The sequence below is a fragment of the Theropithecus gelada genome, chromosome 5, assembly GCF_003255815.1.
Source record: "Theropithecus gelada isolate Dixy chromosome 5, Tgel_1.0, whole genome shotgun sequence".
Taxonomy (NCBI): domain Eukaryota; kingdom Metazoa; phylum Chordata; class Mammalia; order Primates; family Cercopithecidae; genus Theropithecus; species Theropithecus gelada.
In genome coordinates this window covers 147,679,661-147,701,838 of record NC_037672.1, presented here as the reverse complement: position 1 = coordinate 147,701,838, position 22,178 = coordinate 147,679,661, and the positions used below count along the sequence as shown (strand labels likewise).

General features: G+C 34.0%; 1 protein-coding gene and 1 pseudogene across 2 annotated transcripts in view; one reads left to right on the top strand and one right to left on the bottom strand.

Annotated features, from left to right (window-relative positions):
- LRBA (LPS responsive beige-like anchor protein) overlaps positions 1-22,178 on the top strand; it is a 756,763-nt gene that overhangs the window by 290,487 nt on the left and 444,098 nt on the right. The window lies entirely within an intron of this gene.
- Positions 1,279-1,744, bottom strand: LOC112624501 (annotated as a pseudogene).

Below are 22,178 nucleotides of genomic sequence, written 5' to 3'. Positions count from 1 at the left end.
CCCCCCATTTTATTAGTCGCAACTTAATTTCCAGATTCTTTCTTTTGACTCAGTTCTTTTTTTTTTTTTTTTTTTTTTTTTTTTTTTGAGACGGAGTCTCGCTCTGTCACCCAGGCTGGAGTGCAGTGGCCGGATCTCAGCTCACTGCAAGCTCCGCCTCCCGGGTTTACGCCATTCTCCTGCCTCAGCCTCCCGAGTAGCTGGGACTACAGGCGCCCGCCACCTCGCCCGGCTAAGTTTTTGTATTTTTAGTAGAGACGGGGTTTCACTGTGTTAGCCAGGATGGTCTCGATCTCCTGACCTCGTGATCCGCCCGTCTCGGCCTCCCAAAGTGCTGGGATTACAGGCTTGAGCCACCGCGCCCGGCTGACTCAGTTCCTAATTGGCTGCATTTCATGGTTATTATTTTTTCCATAAGGGGCTTATGTGTGTTGTAAACTTAAAGTTCTTCCATGTTTAAGAATATTTGCTTGCTGTCTTTATATTTGAATGGCATTCTGCTTAACTTTATATATTTTTTTTCTGGGTGTGGAAATATATTTTCTCAATTTTTTTTTTTCCCCCAAATTGGAGTTAGTGCCAGGCTGCCGCTGACATCAGCATTCCATTCTGGGGAGAGGCTCAGGGCTCACATTGCAATGGAAGGGCATGAGGCACCTGCTGCCACAGCAGATAATCAACAAATGAATGACCATAACTGCCCCCTAGGAATTGAAGAATTCTTTAAAGTTTGATTGGGGAACACAGACCAAGGATGTGCCCTGATTTTCCATTTCTGAAAGTCACAGTTCAAGTTATAAATTTCTGGCTGGGTGTGGTGGCTCGCACCTATAATCCCAGCACTTTGGGAGGCCAAGGTGGGTGGATCACTTGAGGTCAGGAGTTCAAGACCATCCTGGCCAACAAGGTGAAACCCCATCTCTACTAGAAATACAAAAATTAGCCAGGCATAAGGTAGCACATGCCTGTAGTCCCAGCTACTCGGGAGGCTGAGGCATGGGAATTGCTTGAACCTGGAAGGCAGAGGCTGCAGTGAGCCGAGATCATGCCACTGCACTCCGGCCTGAGCGACAGAGCAATACTCCATCTCAGGAAAAAAAAAGAAAAAAAAGTTATAAATTTCTGTTCTACAGTTACTGTATATAAAAAGATACTGTAGAAATTAATTCACATTGTCTTCCCCAAAGGAAGAGAAAAAAAATAAAAAACAATTCTTAGGAGTCTTTTCTTTTTTGGTCTTAAATGTAAATGATCATAAAAACTTCTGGGTTTTCTTTATTATAGACCTGCATTGCTGAATATGTTATAACTTTGACTTCTGTTCCGTGAGTGTGCTTGGACAGTGAAAATTCTTCTCTGCACCCAAATGATTGTAATTTAAAATGTCTTGATCAATACAAAGTACTTTTACTTCCCAGGGTATGAAGAATTCATCAGCATTGGACTTATAAAGCCACTCATCTAAAAAGTGAAAAAGAAAAGTAGAAACTCCTTGAGTTTCTACTTCTATTGTTTGGAGAGGCTCCACAGTCCCAGTATCTGTGATGTAACCAAACATGGCCATTGCACATTGCTCAAATGCTTCCTCCAAAGTGTCTCCCCATGTGTGTAACTAGACATCTGCTGTATGATCCAAATACTCGTAATTCCTATTGACTGGTGGATAGTTGGCCTTGATCGCCTTCTATTCTTCAGTCAAATTGTAATCTCTAACATCTCCCTCTTTCTGTGCCATGACTGCCTTGCTTGACTTAATTTTTTTGGGTAACACTTAAATTCTCTTAGAACTTTGTAGACATTGCTTTGTTATCTTCTGACTTTGAATGTTGCTTTCAGAGGACAGTCTGATATTTTCCCTCAATTTTTGATTTGCTTTTTGTGTCTTCTGCCTGTGATTTCTTTGTCCACAAAATTCTTTAAGAGGAATATGGCTCAGTATTGAACATTATTTATCAAATTATCCTGGGACATAGTTTCTTGTTATAATCGGCAGATTCTGACTTTTTCCTTCAGTTCTTAGGAAATTTTTTAGATTTGAAATACCATTTTCACTTTGTTTTGTTTTTTCTTACTTAGTAACACTTAATAATATTATGTTAGCTATATGTTTGTCTTTCACATATATTAGTTATTCCTTAGTTGCTTGACTTTCTTTGATCCTTAGCCTTATTTTTCCACCAGTAAGTACATTTTTAATGTTTTATTTTGTCTGGGATATTTATTTGTAACTTATTTATTATGTCTATAAAGCTTATGTTCTGTTTCTAATTTTGTTTATTTAGGACTTCAGCCTCTTTCCTTAGTCACTTTATTTTGAATTTTATTTGCATTATGTTTTTGTTATGTTGTTCATTAGAAAAAATAATCATGAAGAATTTTATTTTATTCTTTGAGTTACACTTTCTCATCAGATTTTTTGTCTTTTCTATATTAAAGTTTTATTTTAAATCTATTAACTTATTTGTTGATTGATTGGTGCTGTATGTTTGTGTAACTACCATGCTTTTTTGTTTTGTTGTGTTCATTGTTAGAATGCTCTGTGCAGATACTCTGTTGGCTTACACAACAAGATATCTTAGTGACTTATTTTCCTCTCCATCCTCTGTGTAAAGGTAGTATTTCCCCCATCTGAGCTACAGTTTGATTTTTGTAGAATATCCTATAGCCTATCATGAAGAGAAAGCACTATTTGAAATAGGTGAGGGGACTTTCTTAGAAATCCTCAATTTTTTTCTAAGATTTTGTTAAATATTTCCTACCAAGTTCATTCTATCTCGTTAGACTGTAGACAGTTCTCATGGGAAAATGTGCTTAGGCTTTGAATCATTTTCCTCAGTCATTTGAGAGAAGAGAATAGAGTCGAGTTTACTTCAGTTTTAGTGAATCAGCGCCATTTTTCAATTTCTTGCTTCACCAGTATTTGTTCTGTAAGTTTTTCTGGCATCTCCAGGTAGAAGAGGAAAGAGGTAATGTTACCTACTCAATTTGTTTCTCTCTGTATTTGAAGGCATTGAAAAAATTATCAGAATTTTATCAGCTTACCAATATTGCTCTGGGGGCATGGGGATATGATTAAGAACTAAGCTTTGTTGCTCTCTCAGTTCTAGAACCAGTTTGTTTTTGTTCCCCTTGGCAACCAATTTTTTGATGTTTGGTGATTTATGGTGTGTTCCTTACATTGCTTCATTATTTTTAAAAATTATTTTTGTTATTTATTTATTTATTTATTTATTTATTTATTTATTGCTGATTTGTTTTTGGAATTGAGGAAGAAAGAAAAGGTAATTGCAATATCAGCCTACCATCCTAACCTGGAACCTATTTCTTAGTGTACTTTCTAATTAATTATGGAGAAGTTTTCTTTGTTGTAACTATGGGTTAAGAGTGCACTTTTTTAAAATTTGAAATTTAGTGATTGTGGTGGTGGGTAGTATATGTGTTCTTTTGTATATGAATGAGAGAGAATAATGGAGTAAACATGTAGAATTGGTGTATGAAAGAGAGAGAATGAGGAAGGTGGAAATGTGGAATTGAAAATTGAAGAAATGTTTCTAAAACACTCTGTTGTGAAAGAGATTAAATTGATTTGATCTGAACAGTATATATATTTTTGATTTAGGTAAGGAGTCATGGTGCCAACAGTAGCTAATATTTCATGAATCCTTATGCTATTTCAGTAGCTATTAGAGGTGTGTATAAGTAGTAACTAATTCTTACAACAAACCTCTGAGGTAGTACTGATATTATCCCTCATTTTATAAGTTTGAAAATAGCATAAAGCAGAAATAACCTAGAGTTACAACTTGGATCCATATCCGGATAATCTGTCTTCCAATTACTAATCTATGAATTTGGTTCAAATTTTATTAGATTTCTAAAGAACGTATGAATGGGATCTAATCCTAGAATACATTACAGCTTTATTCTAAGCTATTTAATTTTATGTTTTGTCTAATACAGTTTTTCATTTTAATCATTATTGTGCTGTGAGATTTACAATATTGTATAGTAATATTTTAAGGCGTTACAATAAAATATCTAAATAAAACAAGAAATATTTCCAAGTAAACATTGCTTTTACTTAAAATTTTAGCAGAGAAAATATATTTGTTCATGTCTTCTACGTTAGAGTCAATTTTAAGAGAGCAAACGTATATTTTTTCTTATGTATACTAGTCTTTACCCTTTCTCAACAAACTTCAATTGGTTGAAGCATGTTCATATTCTAACTGTATTGCTCTTAAACAATACTCTGCAGGATGAGGCATATTTTTTTTTGAGACAGCTTATATTTTAAAGGTTATCTGTATTCAGCCTTGAATTCATGCTGTACATTCTTAAATAATATAACTGAATTTTATCTACTGCTAGTTACCTTCTTCTGCAAAAAAAGAGATGTTGTCATCTCTTTAATGTACCATTTGTGGTTGTAAAGTAGCTGACTTGTTTCATTTATTATCAAAGGATTGATGACAGTGTAGATCTGCAATGTGCATCTCTTTAGTTCATTGCATGCTTATCATTGGAGTGGGATATCCTTGACATTTTATGATTTTGGTTTACGGAGAGGTTCCGTGAATGTCATGACATCATTGATTAGCTGTACATTTTAACTTTGTTTCTGAATCTTATGGTTATAAACAGAATATTTATGAAAAAAATTATGTCATGCAGAACATTGTACCTTGTAAACATTGTGCATGTGTTAATATACACGTTTCCTGGCAATCATTTTTGTAAAGAATGTTGTCTTTCAGAATTTTAGTTTCTTTGAACTAATGTGATATATCTGTAAAACATATGTGCTGATGATTATCACTTAATGATTTTACTTTTAGGACTGTATATGAGTTAAAATCCACTTCAGTAAGAATTTTCAAATGTTCTTTGGGCCAATGTTGCTTTGAATTTTATCTAACATGCTGTAGAGCTCACTTGTTGCTAGCTTCAGTAGAACTGCAAACCAGGTGGTCTCTCAGTTTTTTTGAAGTAATGAAAATGGAGTCTTTTTTTGTTAAATAAAGACCATGAAAACACTGATTATTATTATTATTATTATTATTATTATTATTATTATTACCATTATTATTTTGAGACAGAGTCTCACCGTGTCACCCAGGCTGGAATGTTGTGGTGCGATCTTGGCTCACTGCAACCTGAACCTCCTGAATTTAAGTGATCTTCCCACCTTAGCCTCCCGAGTAGCTGGGACTACAGGTGCACACCACTACACCTGGCTAATTTTTGTTTTTGTTTTTGTAGAGATGGAGTTTCGTCATATTGCTCAGGCTGGTCTCAAACTCCTGAGCTCAAGCCTCCCAAAGTGCTGGGATTATATATATGAGCTGCTATGTCTGGCAAATATAGCAGTCTATATATATTTTTAGATGAAGAATTCAAATATGTTTTTCCAATTAGCAAGCAAAATATTTTTATTAAAATAGTGAACATTTTTGTGAGTACTTTTAAATTTTTAAAAATAAACATTTTTATAGTACCACTTATTTTTCTGAATTCTTAACAAATATAAAATAAATTATCAAACAATCCTTTGAGGTAAATGTTATTATCTTCAGCCCAATTTTACAGATGAGAAAACTATAGCGAGGCTCAGTGATTTGTTCTAGGTCATATAGCTAGTATGTGATGAAGCTTGAACTTGAACCGGGTAGTCCGATACCCAGTATCAACTGACGATCTTTTTGCATGTGGCCTCTCTAACATCATCTATTAAGTGATTTAGTATGCATTGTCTCATTTCAGTACCACGACACATCTTTGATGTATGTATGCAAGGTAGATTGAGTGAATGTGATTTAGCTTTGATCACAGAACAATTAAATCCATGATTCTGAACTGGAACCCAGGTTTCATAACAATAACCCTGGACAGTCTGTCCCCATTGCCTCTGTTGACTTCATGGCAGTGTTTTCCTATTGTAATAATATATTATTGAACATATTCTTGACAGTTCTAAGGAATGTGAAACATTTTAACAATTACATATTTTAGTGTTATGTATTTTAGGGTAATGTATATACCAATTTTAGAGCTAATCATGATAAATTACTCAATTTTTCTCCTAAGTAGTTACTTTTTTCCTCAGTGATGGATTTTTAAATTTAAAAATGTTTATTTTTCTAATTATAAAAATGAAGTATTTTTTAATATAGGAAATTTAGAAAATAAGAAATGTAAATAATAAAAGTCATTTATTGTCTAGCTTGAACATCTGTTTATCTTCGTTGGATTTTGCTTTTTGTTTTTGACTAATTTGAAATAACTATAGATGTAAAACAAGTTGCGAAGCTAATGCAAAGGTCCATCTATTTTTTACCCTAGTTTCTTTTTTTTTTTTTTTTTAAGACGGAGTCTCGCTCTGTCACCCAGGCTGGAGTGCAGTGGCCGGATCTCAGCTCACTGCAAGCTCCGCCTCCCGGGTTTACGCCATTCTCCTGCCTCAGCCTCCTGAGTAGCTGGGACTACAGGTGCCTGCCACCATGCCCAGCTAGTTTTTTGTATTTTTTAGTAGAGACGGGGTTTCACCGTGTTAGCCAGGATGGTCTCGATCTCCTGACCTCAGGATCCGCCCATCTCGGCCTCCCAAAGTGCTGGGATTACAGGCGTGAGCCACCGCGCCCGGCTCTCTATTTTCTTTTTTTTTATACACATATACTCATTTAACTTATTAACTGAATCTACCCATTCACCAAATTAGAGTCATATGCATGCTTCTTTAAAATCTGACAATAAAATAACGTATTGCTAGCAATTTGCCATTTGTGAAAATTTTTGAAAATGTGATTTGTAACAGCTATTTATATTTCCAATATAAATATGTACTTATTTATTTTACCAGTCTCCATTCTTACACTCTTAAATTATGTATATTTTGCTTTTGTAAATAAAGCTTTGAGGAATTTAGTGTTCAGAAATCTTTATTTACGTTTCTGATTTTTTAGTTGGCTAAAGTCTTTTAAGTGAAAATCTAGGATCAGAGAATGAATTTTGAGAAACTTTATACTTTTTTCTTGTTTCTCTGTTCCATTGCAATAATTGAATAATTTTCAGTTTGATAAATAAAAGCATATAGAATCTTGTTTAAAGTTCGCATTGCATTTAATTTCTAGTGAGAATGAACACTGCTTCATTATAATCATGATAGTTTTAATGTTTTTAATGTCTATTTGTTTCCTTTGCTCGTTAAAACAAAATCTGTGTTAGTGATTTACTGATTTTTATATGACTTTATATGATAAGGGTTTTTTTCTTCTGTTTTATTTGTTGTAATATTTTCCCCCAGAACTTTCTTTTTATCATGATTTGTATTATAGATTTATAGTCTCTTAAATTGTAATACAATTTAATTTAAAGTTTTTCCTTTATTATCGCTTTCCTTATTTTAAGGTTTAGTAAATTATTTTACATTTCAAGATTATTTAAATGTTCTGTTGTGTATTCTAGATTTTCCGTGGTTTTTTATATATATACACTTTTTTCTTGTTTCTCTGTGGTTTTATATATTTTTATATATATAAAACATTTTAACAATTTTTATTGGTTTTATATATATTTATATATATGTGTGGTTTATATATTTTATCTAGAATATATATTATATTTTATCTAGAATATATATTATAATATATATAAATAATATATATAAACATAATAGAATATATGTAAGGATATATATATATATATATATATATTTATTATTATTATTATTTTGAGATAGTGTCTCACTTTGTTGTCCAGGCTGTAGGGTGTTATCGTGATCATGGCTCACTGCAGCTTTGACTTCTTGGGGTCAAGTGGTCCCCCCATCTCAGCCTCTTGAGTAGTTGGCCCCACAGGTGTGTGCCAGCATGCCTAGCTAATTTTTTAAAAAACTTTTTGTACTGACGGGGACTCGCCATGTTGCCCAGTCTGGTCTCAAACTCCTGGGTTCAAACAATCCACCTACCTCAGCCTCCCGAGCAGCTGGGACTACTGGTGTGTGACAACATGCTTGGCTAATTTTCTATTTTTGGAAGACATGGGGGTTTCACTCTGTTTCCCAGGCTGGTCTCAAACTCTTGGGCTCAACTGATCCTCCCACTTTGACCTCCCAAAGTGCTGGGATTGCAGGCATAAACCAATGTGCCTGATTGATTTTTAATCTTTAAAATATCTGAGATATATTTATTTGTATTATATGAGACTCTAATCTTATTTTCTTTAAATGCTTTTAATCGGTTTCTCCAAAACGATCTCTCTTTGCTCTCTTTGGTTTGTCAAGCTTTCTTTATTACATATGACTCTCATGTTTCTTAGGGACTAATTCAAGGGTTTATATTGTGTTTCATAAATTTTTTTCCTTATCGTTCATCACCCAGTCATTAAGTTAATGAAACTTTTTTTTGGTTTTTCTCATTTTATTATGTAAATATAAAAATATATAAAAGTAGAGGGAATAGTATAATGAACACCCATTATCTAGATTTAACAATTTGCTTGATTTTTATTTCTTGCTGAAGTGTTTTAAAGTACATTATAGACTTTTTGACAATTGACCACTTAGTACTTTAGTATGAATCTTTAAAACATGAGGATGTTTTCCTATATAGTTACATCATCATTATCATTTGTAAAAATCAGTGACAATAATTCACGAATGTGTTCTAACACTTAATATCCTGATTTCCCCAGTTGTTTTAAAAATGTCTTTACTATCCTAATTCCTCTAACAAGTATCCATTGAAGAACCACACATTACAAATAGTTGTTAAATTTCTTTAATTTTTTAAAAAAAATGTTAGGACAACCAAAACTTACAGAAATGTCTCAAGTACTGAACAATATTTTAAAAAACAAATTTAATGAGATATAATTCATATAATTTACAATTCACCCATTTAAAGTGTACAATTCATTGATTTTTAGTATGTTGACAGATCTGCCACCATCATCACAATCAATTTTAGAACAGTTTAATCACCCCAAAAAGAAACCCTGGACCGTTTATTAGTCACTCCCCATTTGTCCCCAAATTACCCCTAGACAACCATGAATCTGCTTTCTGTCTCTATTGAATTGCCTATTCTGATTTGATAACATTGTAATTATAGTTTTATATGATATGCAGTGTTTTGTGATTAACTTGTTTTACTTAACGTAGTATTTTCAATTTTAAGAATGGATCTTCTAGGGATGAAAGAAGGTAAGATTTTAGGATGGGACACTTTCTGGAATTTAGTTCATTTATGTTTCTTTGCATCCTATCATTATTAGTGTTGGAGCAGTAATTTCTTGCAACTTTTGTACATCCTACTTAGAAGCCAACATCCATCTAAATTTTTAAAATTTAAATACGGTTTTTTTTTTTTTTTTGAGACGGAGTCTTGCTCTGTGCCCCAGGCTGGAGTGCAGTGGCGCGATCTCGGCTCACTGCAAGCTCCGCCCCCCCGGGTTCACGCCATAAATACTGTTTTTAAGATGGATAATATATTCATAGTTCTAAGCATACAAAAGAGTTTACAGGAAAAACTTTTCTGTCTTAGGGGAATCAGTATTATCAGTTTCTTATGTTACCCTCTGCCCCCGAAATATTTTATACAGGGCATACAAATATGTTTTGTATTCTTTTACATGGATGGATGTATCATGTATATACTGTTGTGCACCTTGCTTTTTTCTTTTTTACTTAAAATAACATCTTCATGTGAGCATATACTGAGCGTTCTGATTTTTTGTGCTTTCTATAATAATCCAGTATATATTTTTATGTCTCCATCTTTATTATAAGAGGTCTTCATTATTTGACATTTATGTTCTTTCTATTCTGTGGTATTATATGCTCCTGTTTATAATTTTGTATTCTGCATTTTGTTGATACATATTTATATAGGTAGCTATTGAATTTTACATTTTTCTTTATCATCTGTTAAATTATATTGTGTTCTTAATGTCATCCCTAAAAATAATGCTGTATATTAATAAATTTTTAAAACCCATCTTATATTATGTGGATAAATCCTACCAGATGAAGGGTGTCCTTTTTGTTTTGTTTGTTTGTTTTCTTGTTTTTTTTTGAGATGGGATCTCACTCTGTCACCCAGGCTGGAGTGCAGTGGCCCAGTTTGACCTGACTCTAACTTCTACCTTCCGGGCTCAAAAGGTCCTCCCACCTCAGCCTCCTGAGTAGCCACCACTCCCATCCAATTTTTGTATTTTTTGTAGAGATGGGCTTTCTCCATGTTGCCCTGGCTTGTCTTGAATTTCTGGCCTCAAGGAGTCCTTCCGGGCCTCCCAAAGTGTGGGAATTACAGACTTGAGCCATCGCCTGCGTCCCTAGGGTTTTTTTTTTTTTTTTTTTTTTTTTTGACATAACCATTTCTAACTTTAAAGGATTTTTACAACTATTTAAAAGTGTTCTTAGTTTCTTTTATAATAGGCCAATGTTATGAAATAAATAGATTGGCCATTTTGTTTTTTCAAAGGGCCACGTCTGGGACTTATTTATCCACTGGGATAAGTTAATTGTTCTCTAATTCATTTGTAACTGGTGGTAACTATATTGTTTCTCTCCTGCATTTGTTTTGTTTTGGTTTCGTTTATTTGACTGCTTAGTTTCACCTCTTTTTAAGTGACAAAACCAAATCAGGGTATGAATTTTCTTCTGTTAACCTCAGTGGTTTCATCTTTTTTTTTTTAACGTGATGTTCTCGTTTTTATGTTGTAAATAGTCGGTCTTTTTTGATGTAGTAGTTATTTATTTTCCAGGGAATTTGTACTTTATTATTAGTTCAAATTTTGTTATTCTTTTCTTATTTTGTTACCTTATGAGCAGATAGTATGGTCTGTAGAATTTCTGACTTTGAAATTTATTGAGGATTTTTAGTTGGCCTAATTTGATATGCTTATTTTTATAGGCTTTTATGTATATTTAAAAAAAGAGGCACTATAATAAACCACAACATTCTGATCTATAATCATAATAAAATTTCCACTAAGATATTTTAAAGAACTCAGAGAAATGATTATCAGGTTCATTTGAAAAAAATAAATTAACATTCTAGTCTCTTCTGCATGAAGATCAGGAAGGCATGGTTAGCTCTGTGGAAATTAAATGTGGGGATTGTGTTATTGGATCAGGTATCAGAACACAGCATAACATTTTTCAGGTTTCTGAAGATAATAATTTTCTGGTGTTTTAAACATACCAGACAATGTCAAAGGAGTATATCGGTAGATTCGTCATGTTAGATATTTCTACAATGAAAAGTTAACAAACATTAAAACTGAAAATGAAGAAAAAATTTGGATGAAGAAATTTGGCTTATTTTTAAATATGTAAAATTATAAAATTTGAGAATATCAAGATTCATAGACAATTGGGAAAGGTATGAACAGGAAGGAGAATACCATTTGTAATGAAAAAATGCAAATTAAAGTGACAAAACTGTTCAAATACCTTTTCTATCAATGGATGAACAGATAAAAAGTGAGTTTTCCATACAAGGAAATATTATTCTTGTGTATGTACTTGTATAATGTGTGCTTGTATATATTATATATTTATATATGGATGTATATATATAAATTCTAAGATTTGAAATCACAAGTTGTATAAATAAAATTCTTATGTCAGAGATTTGTTATGAAGAAGAAAATATAATTCTCCAACAGGTATTCCTTTCAACAACTTTTATTCTTAGATATTCATTTAGTATTTTGATTTTTTCTGTCTAATCAAAGACAAATAGTGTTACCTATTTTGTTTCATATTTGATATTAATTCATAACTTCTGTTATATTAACGGTCTAGGTTTAAATATTTAAAAAATATTTTGTTGTTGCTTTGGGTCTAAAACTGTAATGTATTCCTAATCTATAGATTTTTTCAGGATCATGTGTATTATCCATATATTTTTGAATTCTAAGTTTTATATTATTGGATACTGCAAAATTTCTTCATACTTTTACATGACTTCCTGCATTCTTTCTAAATCATGTTCAGCAGCTAACTTCTCTGCATGATTTCTCTTCAGTAATTAAGTTTAGCATTTCCAGCTGCTGAAAAATTTGTTAGCCTTTTCTGTTCATTTGTGTTTCCTCATGCGTAAAATGTAAGACTTCCACATATTTTTAATTCTTTCAGAGTACAATTATATAGGCTGAGTTCAGCAGTTATATACTGTGAATGGTTTGCTTTCATCAACCTTAGAAAGGAATCAAAATATTAATCTTACTTGTTTATTTAAATATGAATCTGATGTATATCAGATATGTAATCACATTGAGTGGCTTCCTTCTGGTAGTTTAGAAGGTATTTAGATTTTTTTTCCTTTTTTTTTTTTTTTGAGATGGAGTCTCGCTCTGTTGCCCAGGCTGGAGTGCAGTGGCGTGATCTCGGCTCACTGCAACCTTCGCTTCCTGGGTTCAAGCAATTCTCCTGCCTCAGCCTCCCGAGTAGCTGCGACTACAGGAACACACCACCATGCCCAGCTAATTTTTGTATTTTTAGAGACAAGGTTTCAACATGTTGGTCAGGATGGTCTCAATCTCTTGACCTCGTGATCTGCCTGCCTCAGTCTCCCAAAGTGCCGGGATTACAGGTGGGAGTCACTGTGCCAGGCCTAGATTTTGTTTTCTTAGAATATTTTACTAGATTATTTTTAAAGATATGTAATTTCAGACACCTGTTTTCTCTTTTTAAGCATAGATATAAGCAGTTACACAGATCTACAAGTTGAACTGATTACCATCATTATTTAACGAGTCTTTGATTATAACATAGCAGAGTAATTTTAAATAGAATAAATAGGCTGGATGTGTTGGCTCACACCTGTAATCCCAACACACTGGGAGGTCGAGGCAGGAAGATCACTTTAGTCCAGGAATTTGAGACCAGCCTGGGCAACATAGGGTCACACCATCTATACAAAAAAATTTTTAAAAAATTAACTGAGCATGGTGGCATGCATCTGTCATCCCAGCTCTTGAGTCCAGGGTGTCAAGGCTGCAGTGAGCCATGATGGTGCCACTGCACTCCAGCCTAGGCAATAGCATGAGACCCTGTCTCAATAAAAAGAGAAACAAAAAGAATAAATAAGTCTATGTCTTTTCTTTTACAGTACTTTATTTAAGAAACTGTAAAGCAATTATATGAGGGATGCTCTTTGATGTAGATAGTGTTTTTGGAAAGTGTTTACTGGTATCACCAAGTCACATATCTGTCTAAAGAGAGTATCATGCCGATAATTCAGTGCTCATTATTCTCCGTTACTTTAAGCACTTCTTGTAGGTAATGTCGTTCTTTGTAATATAAGCATATACCTACAGCTCACTAGTTTTAATATCTCAAATGGTCATTCTTTAAAATATTAATGGGTTCATATATAAGCAGCCAATAGAAACCTGGATATAATTTTCACTTGTGGGTTTATTTAAAATTATAGTATACAAAAATGTTATATTTCAGGTCCCTTATTGAGATTCTGATTTGACCAACGGATGCATGGTGTATGATTATTTAGGCAGTTTTAAGTATTTACTGGCCTTATTTCCCAAATCTACTTTGCTTTTCTGTTCTTTACCTTACATAATATTGTTAAATACAATCTGCTTACATAATAAAATGACATGATATAAAATAGAAGGGTAGTAACAATGCAAATATTTTTGATTAAGCTGTTAATTACCTTTAATTGCCCATTGTTTTTAGCAGAGTATCAGCCCATCAGTGATGACAACCATAAAATTCTTATCAGAAAACACAGTGGTAAACCTTTATGACTTTGGATTTGGAAATAGTTTCTTAGAATACTATGAGCATGAAGACGAAAATAAAAATTAGATAATTGGATGTCATCAAAATTAAAAATTTCGTGCATCACAGGATATTTTACTTTTATCAAGAAAGTGAAAAGACAGTCTACAGTATAAGATTTGCAGATTTTTTTTTACTTGATACAAGGTTTCTCTCTCTCTGTCACCCGGGCTAGAGTGCAGTGGTGAGATTGTGGCTCATTGCAGCCTTGACCTCCTAGGCTCCAGCAATCCTTTTGCCTCCAGCCTCCTGAGTAACTGGGACTCCAGGCATGTGCCACCATGCCTAGCTGATTTTTTTTTTTTTTTGTATTTTTGGTAGAGATAGGGTTTTGTAATGTTGCCTAGCTGGTCACAAACTCCTGAGCTCAAGCAATCCACCCTCCTCGGCCACCCAAAGTGCTGGGATTACAGGCATAAACCACAGTGCCCAGCCTGAGATTTGCAAATGTTATATCACTTATATACTGAAGTCTTATATTCAGAATATGTAATAAGTCTTCCCATTTAAAAACAAAAAGACAATCCAATTAAAAAATGAGCAAAGGACTTGAGTTGATTTTTCTCCAAAAATGAAATACAAATTGCCAACAAAGACATGAAAATGTATTTAATATTATTTGGAAACATTTAGGAAACTGCAAATCCAAACCACAACCACCCACTAGAATGGCTAAGGTAAAAAGACAATAACAAACATTGGTGAAGATGGAACCTTCATATGCTGTTGGTGGAATGTAAAATGGTGTAGCTGTTATGAAAAACAGTTTTGCATAAACTGTTTTCTCAAAAATTTAAACATAGAGTTACCATGCAACCCAGCAATACCACTTCTATATATATACCCAAAAGATTTGAAAGTTGTTACTCAGACAAATACATGTATGTACACGTTCATAGCAGACTATTCACAATAGCCAAAATGTGGAAAAAAACCTTTGGTGGTTAATTTCATGTGTTAACTTGACTGGGCTATGGGGTACCCAGAGTAACGATTATTTCTGGTTGTGTCTGTGGGGGTATTTCCAAATGAGATTAGCATTTGAATTGGTTGACTCAATATAGTACTTTCCTGTCAGTCTAATGGTAAATCTTTGTCAGCTTCCTTCGTATATTGTCTCTCTTTTATCTGAGCTTCCTCATGGCGACCTGGCTTCAAGGGAATCTGTTTCCTTCACCATGACCACCACCACCACCTTCCCTTGAAACTTCTCCATGGGAACCATTGACCTCAGTGTAACCAAAGCCAATGTTTATCTTTTTTTTTTTTTCATTTTCATAAACCTCATCTCAGTGTCTAATGCTGTTGACTGTTCTCCCTTTCCTGACCATCAGCAGAATCTTATTCGCTCTCTTAATCACTCCTTCTCCATTGCATTTTTTTCTTTTTCTCTATTGTGTTTACATACTGGATTTCCTTGGGACTTTATCCTACACCTTCTCTTTTTATTTAGATTTCTTTGCTAGTTGATTCAGTCTGTTTCCATAGCTCTTACATGTTATAATATTCTAATTTAAAAATCAGAAACTTCAGTTCAAATTCTTTTTCTGAGTGCCATACTTGTTCAACCTAATTTTATATATGTACTTGGCTGTCTCACAAACATCACAGTACTGTGTAACTGGATTGTTAAGAGCAAGGGCTCCGGATTCAAACAGCTTAAGTTTTGGTATTTTTACTAAAACTTTTCAAATTTTTAACCTTTTTGAATAACTTCTTAGCCCTCAATTTTCTTATTTGTGAAATTGAGGGTTGTAATGCAGTTGTGAGAAGTAAGATCCATTTGGAACAGTGTCTGGCATATAGTGAACACTCAATAAATGTGAGCTGCTATGGGTTGAGTATTGTTAATTCAAAACTCTGAAATTCGAAATGCTCCAAAATCTAAAACTTTTTGAGTGCTGACATGAATTTTAAAGGAAATACTCATTGGAGCATTTTGGATTTTGGATTTTTAGATTAGGGATGCTCAAGCAGTAAATATAATGCAAATATCCCAAAATCCAAAATACAAAACACTTCTGGCCCCAAGCATTTTGGGTAAGGAATACTCAACTTGTATCATCTTCATTGCATCATAATTAATATTTCAAAAAGAATTCTTGATTTTCATTTACCCTAACCTTCCAAATCATAAAGATAAGAGTCATCCTTGAATTCTTTGTTTTCCTCTTAGCCATGCATTCAAATGTCCTGGGAATTCAATCTTTATATTTTCACTTGAAATTATATACTTCTTACATCATTTCACTCACTTTAGATCTGATAACTGTCTTTCATCTGGATGACAACAACAGTCTTTTTTAAATTTTTAATTTTTGTGGGTATATAGTATATATATGTATGTGTGTGTGTATATATATAATTATTTTTATTTTTTTGAGATGGAATCTCACTCTGTTGCCCAGGTTGGAGTGCAGTGATGTGATCTCGGCTCACTGTAACCTTCGCTTCCCAGGTTCAAGCGATTCTCCTGCCTCAACCCCCTGAGTAGCTGGGATTATAGATGCATACCACCACACCTGGCCAATTTTTGTATTTTTAGTAGAGATGAGAGTTTCACTGTGTTGGTCTGGCTGGTCTCAAACTCCTGACCTCCCACCCACCTCGGCCTCCCAAAGGTATGCATATATATGTTGATGGAGTACATGAAATATTTTGATACGGGGATGCAATGTGAAATAATCACATCATGGAAAATTGGATATCCATCCCCTCAAGCATTCATCTGTTACAAAAAATCCGATTATACTATTTTCTTATTTCAAAATGTACAGTTAAATTCAAATCCTCTCTTCTAGCTATTTTGAAATGTACAATACAATATTGTTAACCACAGTCACCCTACTACTGTTCATTAGAACATACTTAGTTCTTCAATCCAACAGTAATTGTGTGCCTGTTGACCAATCTCTCCATGTCTCCACCTTCCGCCTACCCTCTTCAGCCTCTAGTAACTACTATTCTATTCTGTACTTCTCTGAGATCAGCTTTTTTAGGTTTCACATATGGTGGGGTCATTTGGTGTTTGTCTTTTTGTACCTGGCTTATTTTACTTAACATAATGTCTTCCAGGTCTATTCACGTTGTTGCAAATGACAGGATTTCATTTTTTAGGGATGAATAATATACCATTGCATATGTATACCACATTTTCTTTATCCTTCATATATTGATGAATCCTTAGGTTGATTCCATCTTTTGGCTATTGTGAATAGTGCTGCAATAAACATGGTAATGCAGGTATCTCTTTGGCATGTTGATTTTATTTCCTTTGGCTATGTACCCAGTAGTGGGATTGCTGCATCATTTGGTAGTTCTCTTAATTTTTAAAGGAACCTCCATACTCTTTTCCTTAATGGCTGTACTAATTTACACTCCCACCAACAGTGTATAAGGTAAAAATTAACTTTTACGTTCTTCTTAGTTACCTGCTCAGAAGCCTTCTTGACCACCCTACCGGGGTGTTTTCCTGGTACAGGAGATTCTCTGTCTTAGCCCTTTTAAAACTGATTTCATAACTAACAACTTACAAAGTACTTTCTTTATTTGCATGTCATTATTTCTCATACTAGTGTAAGAGTCGAAAACATGCTTGTCTTTTTTTTTTTTTTTTGTATTTTTCAGTGCCTAGTGAAGTATATACTTACTAGATCAGTAAATATTTGTTTAATGGATAAAATGATATAATCCCTAGGAATTCTATCAGATTTAAGAGTGTGAGTTTTTTATTTAACATTTGCTTCTTCGTCTTATTGGAGTTTATAAAATAGTTACTAATATTTGTGGAATGCTTTTTATGTACCAGTAAACATTATATTATACTGGCTGGTTCTCTACACCTTAATTTGATATTTGAGGCTAGAATGAATATGAATATTTTTTCCTTAGATAATATTTTATAGGCTTGGAAGTCTGTCTAGATTACAGTTCGTTTATAAATGGAGTAGGAAATCATTTTAACAAGCAGGAAAAATGACCTTCAGAGTAAAGGAAATATTTATACTCTTCAAAGATTCCCCAACTTTTCATGCTTACAGGAGTTGTCCTCTGATTTAAATAACTACTTTAGGTCACCAGCAAAGAAAGTTTATTCTAGGTTACAACTGGCGATATCACTTAAATACTCGCCTCATCCTTTTTATCATAACCCTCCTTTTTTTCCATTTCAACCAGTGTTACGGTATTTTTGAACTTCCATTAATAATATATGTGTATGCTTTTCTTTGTAGTTATTTGCTTCCATGTCTTAGTCTCCTATTTGAATCCTAAACTTTCAGGGAAACACTTATATCCCCCATATCTCCCAACATAGTGCTTTTCACATAGCAGTTACTTAATATAGTAAGTTGGAGAGTTGCTGGATGTGGCATCTTTGTGTTTAGAAATATGAGTGTATCTCTGTTCACCTGTTAGACATATTTGGCCAAATCTTGAAGGTGAGATAGGAGGGTTTAATAAATAGAATTACAAATGTTTTGGCTCAAAACTTTATGAAGTATCTCATACAATTGTGTAGTATATTTATCTAGAGTTATACTATGCATGTGCACCTATAAATGATTATTTGATAAGAAGAATGTAAATATATGATTCCATGGTCAGTATCTACTTTTTTTGGTGTTTTACCAATTAATAGGTTTAAGTAGGAAGATAAAAGCAGTTTAGTAACTTTTTAGTATTTGGAAGTTACTAAAAAAATGAAGAAATTTAGATTTCACATTTGGATCTCTTTTTTTTTTTTTTTTTTTTTTTGGGGGGGGGGTTCTCTTTTTTCCCCCCGGGTGTGGGGTGGGTGGTGCGATCTCGGCTCACTGCAAGCTCCGCCTTCCAGGTTCACGCCATTCTCCTGCCTCAGCCTCCCAAGTAGCCGGGACTACAGGCACCTGCCACCACGCCCGGCTAATTTTTTGTATTTTTGTTAGAGATGGGGTTTCACCGTGTTAGCCAGGATTGTCTTGATTTCCTGACCTCATGATCCACCCGCCTCGGCCTCCCAAAGTGCTGGGATTACAGGCGTGAGCCAGCACGCCTGGCCTCACTTTTAATCTTTAAATTTTTTTAAATTAGGGCCAGAAAAATTTTTATGTACATGTGAAATATGGCATTTATTGATGTATAATAACATAGTACATGCTTGCTGTTTTTATATATTGCTGAGAGTATCCATTTAAATAAAGTAATAATGGCATGATGCCTGCTAATAATTTTCAGATGATTTGTTTTGGCAAATTATAAAACTGCATTTTTCTGTGAACAGTATGTGAAGAAGATACTGTGTTTTATAAGAGCGGATTTTTTATTTTGCGTAAATTTAATGTATACCTTATACCCTCACTCCTCTTACTCCCCTTTTAATAGAGCCCATGAAATATTTTAAGTACGTCATTATTGTCCAATATAAATTTCTATGTTTTGTACTTTTTGGATAAGCTTTTTATAGTTTCCTTATACATATCTTGTTTTGAATATCAAAGAACAATTTTATTTACTGTGTTAAAACCTGCTCTAATAGGAACTGTTAATATTATAATAGATTTTTTTCCTCTTGTTAGAATGAAGTTAAAAATGATTAATTCAAACAAACAGTCTCAGTAACAATATGAGTAGCTTGTTCTGGATTCTTTTTATTTTTATTTTTATTTATTTATTTATTTATTTATTTATTTTTTTATTATACTTTAAGTTCTAGGGTACATGTGCACAATGTGCAAGTTTGTTACATATGTATACTTGTGCCATGTTGGTGTGCTGCACCCATCAACTCGTCAGCACCCATCAACTCGTCATTTACATCAGGTATAACTCCCAATGGCATCCCTCCCCCCTCCCCCCTCCCCATAATAGGCCCCGGTGTGTGATGTTCCCCTTCCAAAGTCCAAGTGATCTCATTGTTCAATTCCCACCTATGAGTGAGAACATGCGGTGTTTGGTTTTCTGTTCTTGTGATAGTTTGCTGAGAATGATGGTTTCCAGCTGCATCCATGTCCCTACAAAGGACATGAACTCATCCTTTTTTATGGCTGCATAGTATTCCATGGTGTATATGTGCCACATTTTCTTAATCCAGTCTGTCACTGATGGACATTTGGGTTGATTCCAAGTCTTTACTACTGTGGATAGTGCCACAATAAACATATGTGTGCATGTGTCTTTATAGCAGCATGATTTGTAATCCTTTGGGTATATCCCCAGTAATGGGATGGCTGGGTCATATGGTATTTCTAGTTCTAGATCCTTGAGGAATTGCCATACTGTTTTCCACAATGGTTAAACCAATTTACAATCCTACCAACAGTGTAAAAGTGTTCCTATTTCTCCACATCCTCTCCAGCACCTGTTGTTTCCTGACTTTTTAATGATTGCCATTCTAACTGGTGTGAGATGGTATCACATTGTGGTTTTGATTTGCATTTCTCTGATGGCCAGTGATGACGAGCATTTTTTCATGTATCTGTTGGCTGTATGAATGTCTTCTTTTGAGAAATGTCTGTTCATATCCTTTGCCCACTTTTTGATGGGGTTGTTTGTTTTTTTCTTGTAAATTTGTTTGAGTTCTTTGTAAGTTCTGGATATTAGTCCTTTGTCAGATGAGTAGATTGCAAAAATTTTCTCCCATTCTGTAGGTTTCCTGTTCACTCTGATGGTAGTTGCTTTTGCTGTGCAGAAGCTCTTTAGTTTAATTAGATCCCATTTGTTCTGGATTCTTTACTATGTAAATAGTGCTTTTTTCTCCCTTCATCATTCCTATCCCTTAAAAAGGTACGTGGCAGATAATAGATTAAGACTGTAGAATTAAAGATACCTGCTTTGTATTATAATATAACGTAGCTTTTCTTTTGCCTTTTGTAACGGAAAGAAAATTTTACTTGACAATGAGCTATAAAAGCAGGGAAACCATTTGTACTTCTTAAATTGCATGGTATTATATTAAGCAATACATTTCCCCTAATTCTTTCTGCTATTTTATTTTTTCAACCTGTTGACCAATGTAGCATGGTTCAATTTACATGTAATTTTATTGTTTATCCTATTAGTGTATGTTACTAAAAAACTAAAATAAATGTAGATGGTGAAAATAGATAATAAGGAAATCCTGGAGGGATAACTTTAATTTAATTAGCTATTTTTTTTCTTTTTTGAGACAGGGTTTCGCTCTGTTGCCCAGGCTGGAGTGCAGTGGTGTGATCTCAGCTCACTGCAACCTCCGCCTCCCCGGTTCAAGCAATTCTCTGCCTCAGCCTGTCTAGTAGCTAGGATGGTGCCCACCACCACACCCAGCTAATTTTTGTATTTTTAGTAGAGACAGGGTTTCACCATCTTGGCCAGGTTGGTCTTGAACTCCTGACCTTGTGATCCATCTGCGTCGGCCTCCCAAAGTGCTGGGATTACAGACATGTGTGCCACCGTGCCCAGCCTAATTAGCAATTTTATGTCGTCACTAATACACTGTAGGTGATTTTGTTGTTGTTGTTGTTGTTGTTATCAGGACTTTGTTGATAAAGGAAACTGGTTCCACCTCTTAAATCTTAACCACCCCACAATGTTTGCTTCAGTGTTGGAGCTATATCCTCAGAACATTTCCTAAACGAAAGTTAAACTCCAAAGCATATTTGCTCATGGTATAATTCTTCATGGGTGTATGGTCTTCAGAGCAATGTAATTGTGTTTGTCATTAGTGCATCTAAAAAACATAAGGATTTTTCCTTCATATCTTCGTGTTCGAATATCACTTATTCTTAGAAACAAAATGTCCTCTTAGCAATATCAATGCAGTCTTCAAGTTGTAATGAAAACTACTTAGCTGGTTTTTGGGTTCTATTAGTAAATGTTCGTTAATCAGTTGCTGAATACATTCAGTTCTGGTCTCGTTGGAAAGTGTTACCTGAACTATATTTGTTGCCATAACTCACCAACATTTTGAAGAAAATGCTTATGATGTAGTCTTTCACTAACACTTGGCAATTGTGCACACACATAAAACATACAAATAAAATATATTTAAATTTTGGCAACCTGATGTGGTATTTTATAAGTACACCAAACAATGTAGATTTTATGTGGAATATTAAACATCTGGTTTTGTTGGCTTCTTCAGTTTTCTTTCCAATATTTCACTGGACTTTGAACATTTTTCTTTGCAGTTTTTGTTTAAACTGTTTAAGTTTTTATTATTTATTACATCTTTGCACATAGCCACACTTGCATTTTAATTCTTAATTATTTATGGCTACAAAACTACTGCCGTCTCTCAACAGTTCAGGAACACCACCAGAATAGCCTGGCAAAGCTAAGCTGATTATATACTGCACTAAATGAGAATGCAACCTTGACAGTATCTTAGAAGGATCTCAGGGTGAGAGGT